The 10822-nt window shown below is 42.6% G+C and overlaps 1 long non-coding RNA gene across 1 annotated transcript; it reads right to left on the minus strand.

Annotated features, from left to right (window-relative positions):
- Positions 1–1124: 1124 nt before the first annotated feature.
- LOC307220961 lies at positions 1125–10593 on the minus strand. Its single transcript, XR_013841225.1, has 3 exons — positions 10533–10593; positions 2115–3046; positions 1125–1334 (listed from the first exon to the last, which is right to left on the minus strand). It is a non-coding gene; the product is annotated as an uncharacterized lncRNA (long non-coding RNA).
- Positions 10594–10822: the final 229 nt, after the last annotated feature.

Below are 10822 nucleotides of genomic sequence, written 5' to 3' on the forward strand. Positions count from 1 at the left end.
AGGCATGCTTGAAGGCTTCCGCATGCCAAACCTTGGAACAGCAGATCCCCTGTGCCATATGTCAAACAGCTTTTTAAAAATCACATTTCAACAGTGATTTGATGTGCAATGTGAGAGGCTGCTGCTCAGGAAATACATGTCCAAAATCCCTCTTGCTGTGCACACAACTATCTGTATTGCTCTTTTGAGTTTTCAATAATGCTACTGTGCCTGCAGATTGTGACAGTGTCACAAATGCCCAGTCCAAGTATTGAGGAAGTTGAGACAATGGGAAGGGAGCAATTAAGGCCCAATAGAGGCAAGATGGGAGAAGATGGAACAGAATGCCTGCTCAGGCAAGAATTACTATTGATGGAGACCTATCACACCAGAAGCCAAGGTTAACAATAAGGTAGAAGTAATTTTCATAGAGGTATTATAAACAGGGAAGACCAGAAGTAGGGACTGGTGAATCACAGCACTTGTGCAACTGTTCAATTGTGATTCTGTTCCATCCCATTTATACAGTGGTATGTACATTTTAAAAAAAAACACCCATGTGCAATTCTAAATGTATGCACCCAAAACAAAAGCCATTACACCTGTTTACAAGGTGATCCAATACCCAAGGCCTGCTTTTTATTTGATAGATAATGACTGCTTGGAATAGATACAGAGTATGTCACAAAATATGCCCTGGGAGCAATGAGATGTGTTGATGTTCTATCCCTCCTAGGGGTATTGTTTTGGGGAAATGATGGGTGCCTCCAAGGAAATTTGTGGCCCCATTTTCACTAACTGTGACACCACCCACACACTTTCTAGCCACTGTGTTTATTGCCTGTTTACCCCCCCCCCCCTCAAAACACAAATGTGGAATTTGTTTGAGTCAGAATCCCAAAGGAGGACTACATTCCAATCTGAACATTAGTCAAAGAGGAGGAACTCTGATGCTGTGGCATGCCTAACCACAACACCTGGGTAAACCCAGGCTCAGAATAAAGAGGTGAGCCAACTGCTGTTGCATTAAGAGGGCCTCAGTGCCAGGCTTCAGGGAATCCTATACCTTGCACAGTGACAGCCAAGAAGCAGATAAACAAGAAGAGTTCTTACCAAGTAGTTTATTTAATATACACAGAGGGAGACGAAGGAATATGGTCTCTCTTAGATAATGGCATTGTTCCAAGTAAAGTCCCACCCCCTCAGTCTCTCCTATTCTACATCATCTCTGTGCCAGCTGATCTGTGATTTCTGCTTTCTGAGCTTTCTGTTCTACTACTCTCAAGGTACACCTGGTTCTGGAAGGGGCGGTGGTGGAATGCTCTCAAAAGACACTGAGTATGTTAGTTGTCTCCCTCCTAGTGATTCTTTTTTTTTTAATAATAATTTTTATTAGTTTTCCAGTTTTAAAACAAAACAACCACAACAACATAAAAACATCAACAAATACAAACAAACACACAAATATAAGTTCTTAACCTCATTTTCATAAGCCTCCTTTCTCGGACTTCCCCATACCTCACCCTTTTTACATCCTTATTTTACCATTTTTCAGCAACCATTTTAGCCAATTAAATTTAAATTTGTTATCTTTCTCAATTTCACCTTAAATCATCAAACATTTTCGGCTGTAATTCTGCATCTTCCTTCCCCTTGACATTTTAGCACTCATCAATATTGTAACAGTTCTTAAGATAAGCTTTAAATTTCTTCCAATCTTCCTCCACCATCTCTTTCTCTTGGTCGCGGATTCTGCCAGTCATTTCTGCCAATCCCATAAAATCAATCACTTTCGTCTGCCATTCTTCCAGTGTGGGGAGTTCTTGTGTCTTCCAATACTTTGCTAGAAGGATCCTTGCTGCTGTAGTGGCGTACATAAAAAAAGTCCTATCCTTCCTTAACACCAGTTGGCCGACCATGCCCAAGAGAAATGCCTCTGGTTTCTTATGAAAAGTACATTTAAGTACCTTCTTAATTTCATTATAGATCATTTCCCAAAAGGCTTTAATCTTTGGGCAGGTCCACCAAAGGTGAAAGAAGGTACCTTCAGTCTCATTACATTTCCAACATTTATTATTGGGCAGATGATAAATCTTCGCAAGTTTGACTGGGGTCATGTACCACCTGTAAATCACCTCCTAGTGATTCTTGTTCCTGTATTTGCCCCAATATTTTGCAGCTTCTCCCCTCTGCAGCCTCTGAACTATGCCCTTCTGCAAACCACTGTTCTGAATCTATACTGTCCTCCTCTTCTCCGGGAAGGTGCAGGAAGAGGAGGGGCAGTCCCCACAATTCCTCCTCAGTCCAGTCCCTGATACACAACTTTAGTAATATTTAGAATAATAGATACTAAATCTGGGTGGTTAAATGCTGGCTCAAGGCGATCCATGTGCCCCCGAACACATTTTTCTGGCCAAACGAGATCCCACATATTTTGACAGTTGGTGGGGAATCAAATAGATAAAAAGGTTTGTGTGTGTGTGTGTGTGTGTGTGTGCGTTTTTTAAAAAAGGTTAGCCACCCCTGCATCTTTGTGTGAGAACCTTGGTTAAGGCAGGCATTGGTTTGCAGCCCTGTACCCCCACCTAGATAACAAAGAAGCCTTTTTATGCCTGCGCTCACTCATGGTGAGTTGTCTGCTCGTGGGTGGCTTGCTAGGTCACTACTTAGGTTTGCTCTAAATAAAAATGGAGATGTGACCATCCACTGTTCCACTATATTAAGCTACTTCTATTGTTGAAAGCTCTTTGGAGTTTTTGTTTATTTCTTTACCTTGATTTACTTTTCCCTATATTACTTTCCAGGGAACGTAATGTGTATTACATTTTCTCATGAAGACTCATCAGATCTAGGATGGTGGCATACAGGAGCACTATATCAGACAGCTTTGTTTATATAAAGTTCAGAGCAGCAGAACTGAATCTTGCATAAATTCCTGCAGCCTTTCTTGCTGTGCAAGTTTATGTTAGGGTTAACAATGGAGCCATTTGTTGATCCTGCAGAATGTTCCAGAATGCCTTCAATCATTGCAGACCTGCCCACCCTAGACTATCTTACATAGGAGAACCTGGAAAAGGACAAAGTTCATGGTCAATGACTAGTTTTTATGGCAAAGGTAAACAAAGAAGAAAAAAAGAAAAAGAGGTAAAGGTAAAGTCCAGTCAAAGGCGACTATGGGGTTCTGGCGCTCATCTCGTTTTCAGTCGGAGGGAACCGTTGTTTGTCCACAAATGGCTTTCCGGGTCGAGCGGCCAGCAGGACTAAATCGTTTCTGGCACAATGGAACACCGTGACGGAAACCAGAGTGCATGGAAACACTGTTTACCTTCCTGCCACCTATTTTTTTACTTGCATGGGCGTGCTTCCAAACTGCTAGGTAGGCAGGAGCTGGGTCAGGAGCTCACCCCATTGTGCGGATTCAAACCGCCAACCTTCTGATTGGCATGCCCAAGAGGCTCAGTGGTTTAGACTACAACGCCACCCACTATTTATAGCAGGGCTATTCAGAGGAGGTGATATGGGGCAGTGGCACTAGGGTCTCCAGTTGTCGATTAGTTGCCAGATAAACAACAACATGCTTTATCTGTTTGCTTGTATGAAACCATAGACACTTTGTTCTTTGTGCAGGGGCACAGCAATGAACCACGTTCATTCACTTTTCCTCACTGTCTCCCACTTTACCTTGAATGCTTTAAAATTGCAGAGTTAAGAAGCTGGTTTCTAATAGCAACTATTGTTAAAGAGAAGCTGATTAGTTATAGATTTAGACTTAAGCAACTGTTGTCTACCCCTTAATCTGTGAGGTAATTGTATACCTGTCTATAAAGAAAATAAGTGCATACTTTGCCTTTTTATCTTCTTCCCCCAACCCTCATTCTGAGAAAGGGCCTCAAAAGTACAGAGCTGAGGCTTCAGAAGTACCCTGGACAGCTCCCTGCCAGGGTTTTGGCTGCCACCTCCACAAGCGCAAAGGTTTGGTGTTGTTTCAGCTGTAGCCATCCTCAAACTGAGCCTTCAATAGGAGAGGTAACTCTATTCCAATTGCTAACTCTATCTTTGGCAAGTGGAACCTCTTCAGTTAAATGGGTCCAGCTTGCTTTAGCAATGAATGACTCAGGAAGAGTAGAGGAGACTATGGTTCCACTAAGCCTTCTGAGTGGAGAATGGCAACACAACATCCCCAGGCCAGATATATAATGGCACATTGGGCTCCTCTTGTGCAAATGCTTCTGACTGGACAGGTATACCTGGGGCTGGTCCTGAGGCCAATTCCCCCAAGCACTCAGAATCTTCAACTTCATCTCCTGAGGAAGAAGAGTCTGATCTAGAGGGTCATGACACACACATATTGAGATGTTCTTCAAATATAATTTCAAATCAATCATGAAACACAGAAGAAGAGGCAAAAGATCCAGTTCTCCCAAGGGGGTTTGATGGCCTGCTTGTGAATTCCTGCTAGAGTTGCCCTAGTTTATAAAGGACCATCCTTTATTTGAAGGGCTGTCAATTCCAAAGATAACCATCAGGAGAAAGAGCATGAGCCTTGAACTACCTGGTCAGCAGACTAAAAGGCACATGGGTAATATGCAAACATAAAAATTAGCATAGGAAATGTTGTGCACATGTATATCCTCTTTTGTCCTCTCTTCTATTGATGCATATCATCTTTTTGATGAGGATAGGTTGTTACCAAAATGCCTGTTCCTATGCTTTAGCAGCAGTTTGTGTAAATATGTTACCGTGAGTTATCTCCATGCATCTTATTTGCTCACCAGCTTTTCTCTGCAGATGAGTTGCAAGGGAGAAAATTAGACTAGGTGAATCTATTCTTATCCAGTCAGTTGGCAACCCTAAATCCCATGCCAACACCATAAGGTATCTAGAGTCAGTAAACATATAATCAAAGTCAATATTTTTGTTTCATTGTGTATCTCTATTCACTTACATTGAATCCCCATAATCTATGTGTTAAAACAAAACAAGTTTTAAATGTTCCCTCCTTGGCTTAATGCAACAGTTACATTACTGCTGCTAATTAAATACAACTGAAAAAACTTCATTCATAAACACTGAATCTGCGGAACTTTAATCCTGCAAATGAAAACACTGAAATATTTTCCTAAGCAGCAAAGTATAAACCCTGAAAGCCATCTAGAAACTTCCATTGCTCCTTCTATTTATCTTGCACACAAAAACTGTTTTGCCTTCAGTTCATGACTACAGGGTGGGGTGATAATTGCAGCAGTTACAGTTTGACTAACTTCCTAACCTTTTGGTGAATGTTCAATTAAATTTTATTGTGTAGAAGTTAACAGCAGCTATCATGCTATAAAGTTCTCCTTGAGACATATTAAATAGCCACAGTTGACTTTTCAACTGTCTGTCATCAAAACTGCAACTATACCAACATTTCCCAAAGTTTTGATACCTGGGGTGCAATGATGATGATGATGATTTTCTGCAGATGGGACGCAAGGTGGCTTACTGATAAAAACAAGAACTGCTAAAAACATAGAAAAATAAATCATTAAAATGCAATTCAGCATTGAATTAAAACTATATATGTATATAAAATTTACAGTGGTACCTGAGGTTAAGTACTTAATTCATTCTGGAGGTCCGTTCTTAACCTAAAACTGTTCTTAACATGAAGCACCACTTTAGCTAATGGGGCCTCCTGCTGCTGCTGCGCTGTCACTGCATGATTTCTGTTCTCATCCTGAAAGCAAAGTTCTTAACCCAAGGTAATATTTCTGGGTTAGTGGAGTCTGTAACCTGAAGCATATGTAACCTGAAGCGTATATAACCCGAGGTACCACTGTATTTAGAATGTACCAATAACTGCAATAAAATCAGCATAGCACCATCCCTTTAATTGAAAGCAGTCAATCCCAAAAGCTTATTGGAACAAGAAAATTGTGACCTGCCAGTGAAAGGACTGCAAGGTAGGAGCAAGTCCAGCTTTTCTGGGGAGGAAATTCCAAAGTCTAGGAGCTGCCACTGAGAAGGCCTATCCTGTCCCCACCATGTATGCCCGTGAGGATGGCAGGTCTGAGGGAAGGCCCTCCCCTGAAGATCTCAAACACCAGGCAGCTTCATATGAGGGGATATTATCTTTCAGATAACTTGGACCTAGGCTGTATAGGGCTTTATAGGTGATGACGAGCATTATGCAAGGAAGTGGTTTGTTCCCTATAAACACCTGCTTAAGCAGACCTAATTCTGGATTCTATGTATATTTATACATTAATGTGTAAGTGTATAAATGTATATGCATATTTATACATTATATCCTTTGCTTAATGAGACCAGCACTTTGCACTGTGCATGGAAACAGACAGGTAAGCAGGGCAGCCAGTGTAGCAAGGGAGGTGCTGTAACCTTCCAGTAGTCCCAACAGTTAACTTCATCCCCAGAAACACACTCCTTCATTGTCTCCTGAGGCAGATGGGTGCTAACCAAAGTAGACCCATTGAAATCAATTGGATTTAAGTTAGGGGCAGGGGTTGCCATGGTTGGGCGTTTTCCAAGGCTACATTCCAGGGCTTGGATCACTGACTCCCTGACTTGTCTACAGTACAGAAATAAAATCCACATGCATTGCTCCACCCACTTTTGCCTCTGTCCCCACCCACCCATGTCATGTGACACCTGAAAAGTTGTCCAGAAGGCAATGTGGCCTTTGAACTGAAAGAACATTCCCTACCCCAATATCTTCTCTTCTTCTTTGGCGATCACTCGTAGCTGAGTAAGATTGCAAAGGAAGGCAGACTATGTTTAGGGCACCTTTTCTAGCCCCTCCCCCTTTTGGGGTGAGCAGAGTGGATCTTAAGTAGGGTTGCTCAGTCATGGATACAGCTGCTCAGCTGCCTCATTCCTTGAGTCACAGCGACTGAATCTGTATCCACTACCCATGTGCCGGTTCATGACTAGGGGCTTCCATATTTCACAGCCCTGCCCCTGTTACCATTTGCCGATCACTGATCTCGTTTTTTGACAGAATTACAAGCCTGGTAGATGAAGGGAACACAGTGGATGTAGCCTACCTTGATTTCAGCAAGGCATTTGACAAGGTGCCCCATGATATTTTTGTAAAGAAGCTGGTAAAATGCGGACTTGACTATGCTACCACTCAGTGGATTTGTAACTGGCTGACTGACCGAACCCAAAGAGTGCTCATCAATGGTTCCTCTTCATCCTGGAGAAGAGTGACTAATGGGGTGCCACAGGGTTCTGTCTTGGGCCCGGTCTTATTCAACATCTTTATCAATGACTTGGATGATGGACTCAAGGGCATCCTGATCAAATTTGCAGATGACACCAAACTGGGAGGGGTGGCTAGCACCCCAGAGGACAGGATCACACTTCAAAACGACCTTGACAGATTAGAGAACTGGGCCAAAACAAGATGAATTTTAACAGAGAGAAATGTCAAGTATTGCACTTGGGCAAAAAAAATGAGAGGCACAAATACAAGATGGGTGACACCTGGTTTGAGAGCAGTACATGTGAAAAGGATCTAGGAGTCTTGGTTGACCACAAACTTGACATGAGCCAAAAGTGTGACGCGGCAGCTAAAAAAGCCAATGCAATTCTGGGCTGCATCAATAGGAGTATTGCATCTAGATCAAGGGAAGTAATAGTGCCACTGTATTCTGCTCTGGTCAGACCTCACCTGGAGTACTGTGTCCAGTTCTGGGCACCACAGTTCAAGAAGGACACTGACAAACTAGAACGTGTCCAGAGGAGGGCAACCAAAATGGTCAAAGGCCTGGAAGTGATGCCTTATGAAGAACGGCTAAGGGAGCTGGGCATGTTTAGCCTGGAGAAGAGGAGGTTAAGGGGTGATATGATAGCCATGTTCAAATATATAAAAGGATGTCACATAGAGGAGGGAGAAAGGTTGTTTTCTGCTGCTCCAGAGAAGCGGACACGGAGCAATGGTTCCAAACTACAAGAAAAAAGATTCCACCTAAACATTAGGAAGAACTTCCTGACAGTAAGAGCTGTTCGACAGTGGAATTTGCTGCCAAGGTGTGTGGTGGAGTCTCCTTCTTTGGAGGTCTTTAAGCAGAGGCTTGACAACCATATGTCAGGAGTGCTCTGATGGTGTTTCCTGCTTGGCAGGGGGTTGGACTCGATGGCCCTTGTGATCTCTTCCAACTCTATGATTCTATATTCTATATTTATTACCATGGGACAATTGGGGGTTTGAATCTGGGATGGGTTTTTGGAAGATGTCTGTGCGTGAATTTGTTTTATGTGTGTAGATCAGTGCACGCTGACCAATGCACATTTTTCGCAGTAAGACTCTATTCCGATGGCATGAGTATCACGATGACCAATATATTCTGATCTGCTGCAGCCTTCACAGCCGTTGTAACATACCACTTGTTAACATCTGCCTGTTCTGCTGTTGAGGACTTCTTGGATCATTCTTTGTCTAGCTCCTCCCCTTTGAACTTACTGCCTTGGGTGACCCTGCTGGGGGTATGAAACTCCTGACGGCTTCATTCACAAGGGTCATAGGAACGTGCAAGCCCACTCACACTGTAATCTCCATGTTGTGAAAGTTAGCATCAACATTTCTACCCAGAACTCAATGTAACTGAATGGCGAAAAGCCTTGAGGGACACTTGCATAATCTAAAGTCAAAACCTGTTTCATCCCAAAGAACCTGGGTTCAATGCCATGCTTGTCAAGGATAACAGCATATAATAGAACTGGATGCATAGCTACTGTTGGCTTGTTCGAAAAGTTAAGTGCAGAGTTCAAGCTGCTCACCTTTAATTCCCTCCTACTAAAAACTTACTGAACCCTAAACAACCTTCGCTGTGGCTGTTTGCCATTTTTCATTAAGCAAAGGATATACAGGTACACATCAGTCAAACACAATACAGTATTTATGTCAAGCTGGCGTGTCACTCTAGTTTAGGTCTGCATGGCAGCTGAAGTGACAAGTTATGTCTATCCACTGGAATGCAGTCATGTAATTTCTCAGGAACACATGTCACCACAGTATAAATTAGCTGTGCTTTTCCTAGCTGAAAATAAGTCAAAATCATTTCGCATTTTCTGTAGGACTGCAGCTGTCTGCCAGTGGTGCAGAGCGCATGGGGAACAGGTACACAAAGTTGGCTGATTTATGAGACACCACTTGTCAGTCTTGTTTTCCGTATAACAAGCAGCAAGATGAAATGATAGAAAGAAGCATGATGGGAAAAGTTTAGTCTTACAAAAAGTTGTGTCAACACTGGAAGCAGATTTCATATTAGTACTGAACAGACACACACACACACATTCAGGCTAATATTTGAGATTTAAATAAAGAAGTGAATAGATTTTCCCCAGCGAGTGTCAGAACAAAAATGGAATTATAACTCTATAAAGTTGTACTGCATAAATACAATCATTATGAAATTGTCTATCATTGATACCAGTAGTTCAGCAGTAGTCAATGTAGCACCCTCCAGGTATTGTTAAGCTACAACTCCCAATGCTTCACAATGTCCATTCTTCACTTGGCATTACCTACAGTAGGGATGTGGGTGACACTCTGGTCTAAACCACTGTGCCTCATGGGCTTGCTGATCGAAAGGTTGGCATGGTTCGAATCCCCTGACGGAGTAAGTTCCCATTGCTCTCGCAGCTCCTGCCAACCTAGCAGTTCGAAAGCACACCAGTGCGAGTAGATAAATAGGTACCACTGTGGTGGGAAGGTAAATGGCGTTTTGGTGTGCTCTGGCTTCCATCACAGTGCTCCGATGTGCCATTCAACCCCACAAGAGTGACTCAAGAGAGCTATATATGCTATATAAATTATTATTTAGCTATGATGCTATAGTTGTGATGATATCAAGGGCTGGGCAGAGAAGGAGAAGTGGTGGAGACCGCCTCCCCATCCTGACCCTTCCAGGGAGGAGGAAAAGGAAGATAGTATAGATTTACAACAGGGGTTTGAGGGAGGTAGCAGCTTAGAGGTAGTTGAGGGGGAAAGTTGGGAAATCATGGGAGAGCCAGAGCAACACCTGGCTAACATGTTGCCACTAAAAAGCATCCAAGACCCACCATCTCCCAGAATCTGGAAAGCCTTAAAAGTAGGAGAGCAAACAGCTTAAGACAGAGGGCACTTAGTGGCATCCATAGAGGAGATAATGAGGTTGGTGAATGAGGAAGTGGGTGGTGGAGATTTACTCAGGACAACACCATTAACCAAGAGGCTGGGTCCTATAGCCTCTCTCTGTAAAGTTTGAAATAAAAAAGGACTGTGTGAAACTTTTCCTTGTCTTTATACTATTCTGGGCAACCAGCCAGGATCTGCTGACAGCACCCTGACATTCAAATTACATACATTCCAACCTTTCTTGAGAAAGGAAATGTGGTTGTATGAATCCATCCCAAAGTCAGACATAAAGTTGATTCTTTGATGGGTACAGGGTTGTGAATGTATATCTATTGGCCTAAACATGATGGGTTACAAACTGGCAAACCTATCTAAAACTTTTCTCCAATAGTAAAAGTTAATATATCCCCCAAATAAAACTATTCATCACCTGCTATGGAGATCCATCTTGACAGGGCTGAGATGCAGTCTGACTGTTAACTGCTTTTGGCTTTACCAAGACTTAAAGCATAGCCTCTTTGTGACATCACATGTGACATCAGAATGGCATATTTCCATTCAACCTAGAGTATCTCCATGCCAACAGCAATGGCCAGTAAACATCTGCAACCAAGTAACCATCAGCCTGACTACCCAGTGGTTTCTATCTAGACTATTGGATGTTTAAATTTTGCTCTCATAATCAAAGCCTGGAGAAGAGCTGTGTACATTCTGAAAACC

The sequence above is a fragment of the Podarcis cretensis genome, assembly GCF_951804945.1.
Source record: "Podarcis cretensis genome assembly, chromosome: 7".
Lineage (NCBI taxonomy): Eukaryota > Metazoa > Chordata > Lepidosauria > Squamata > Lacertidae > Podarcis > Podarcis cretensis.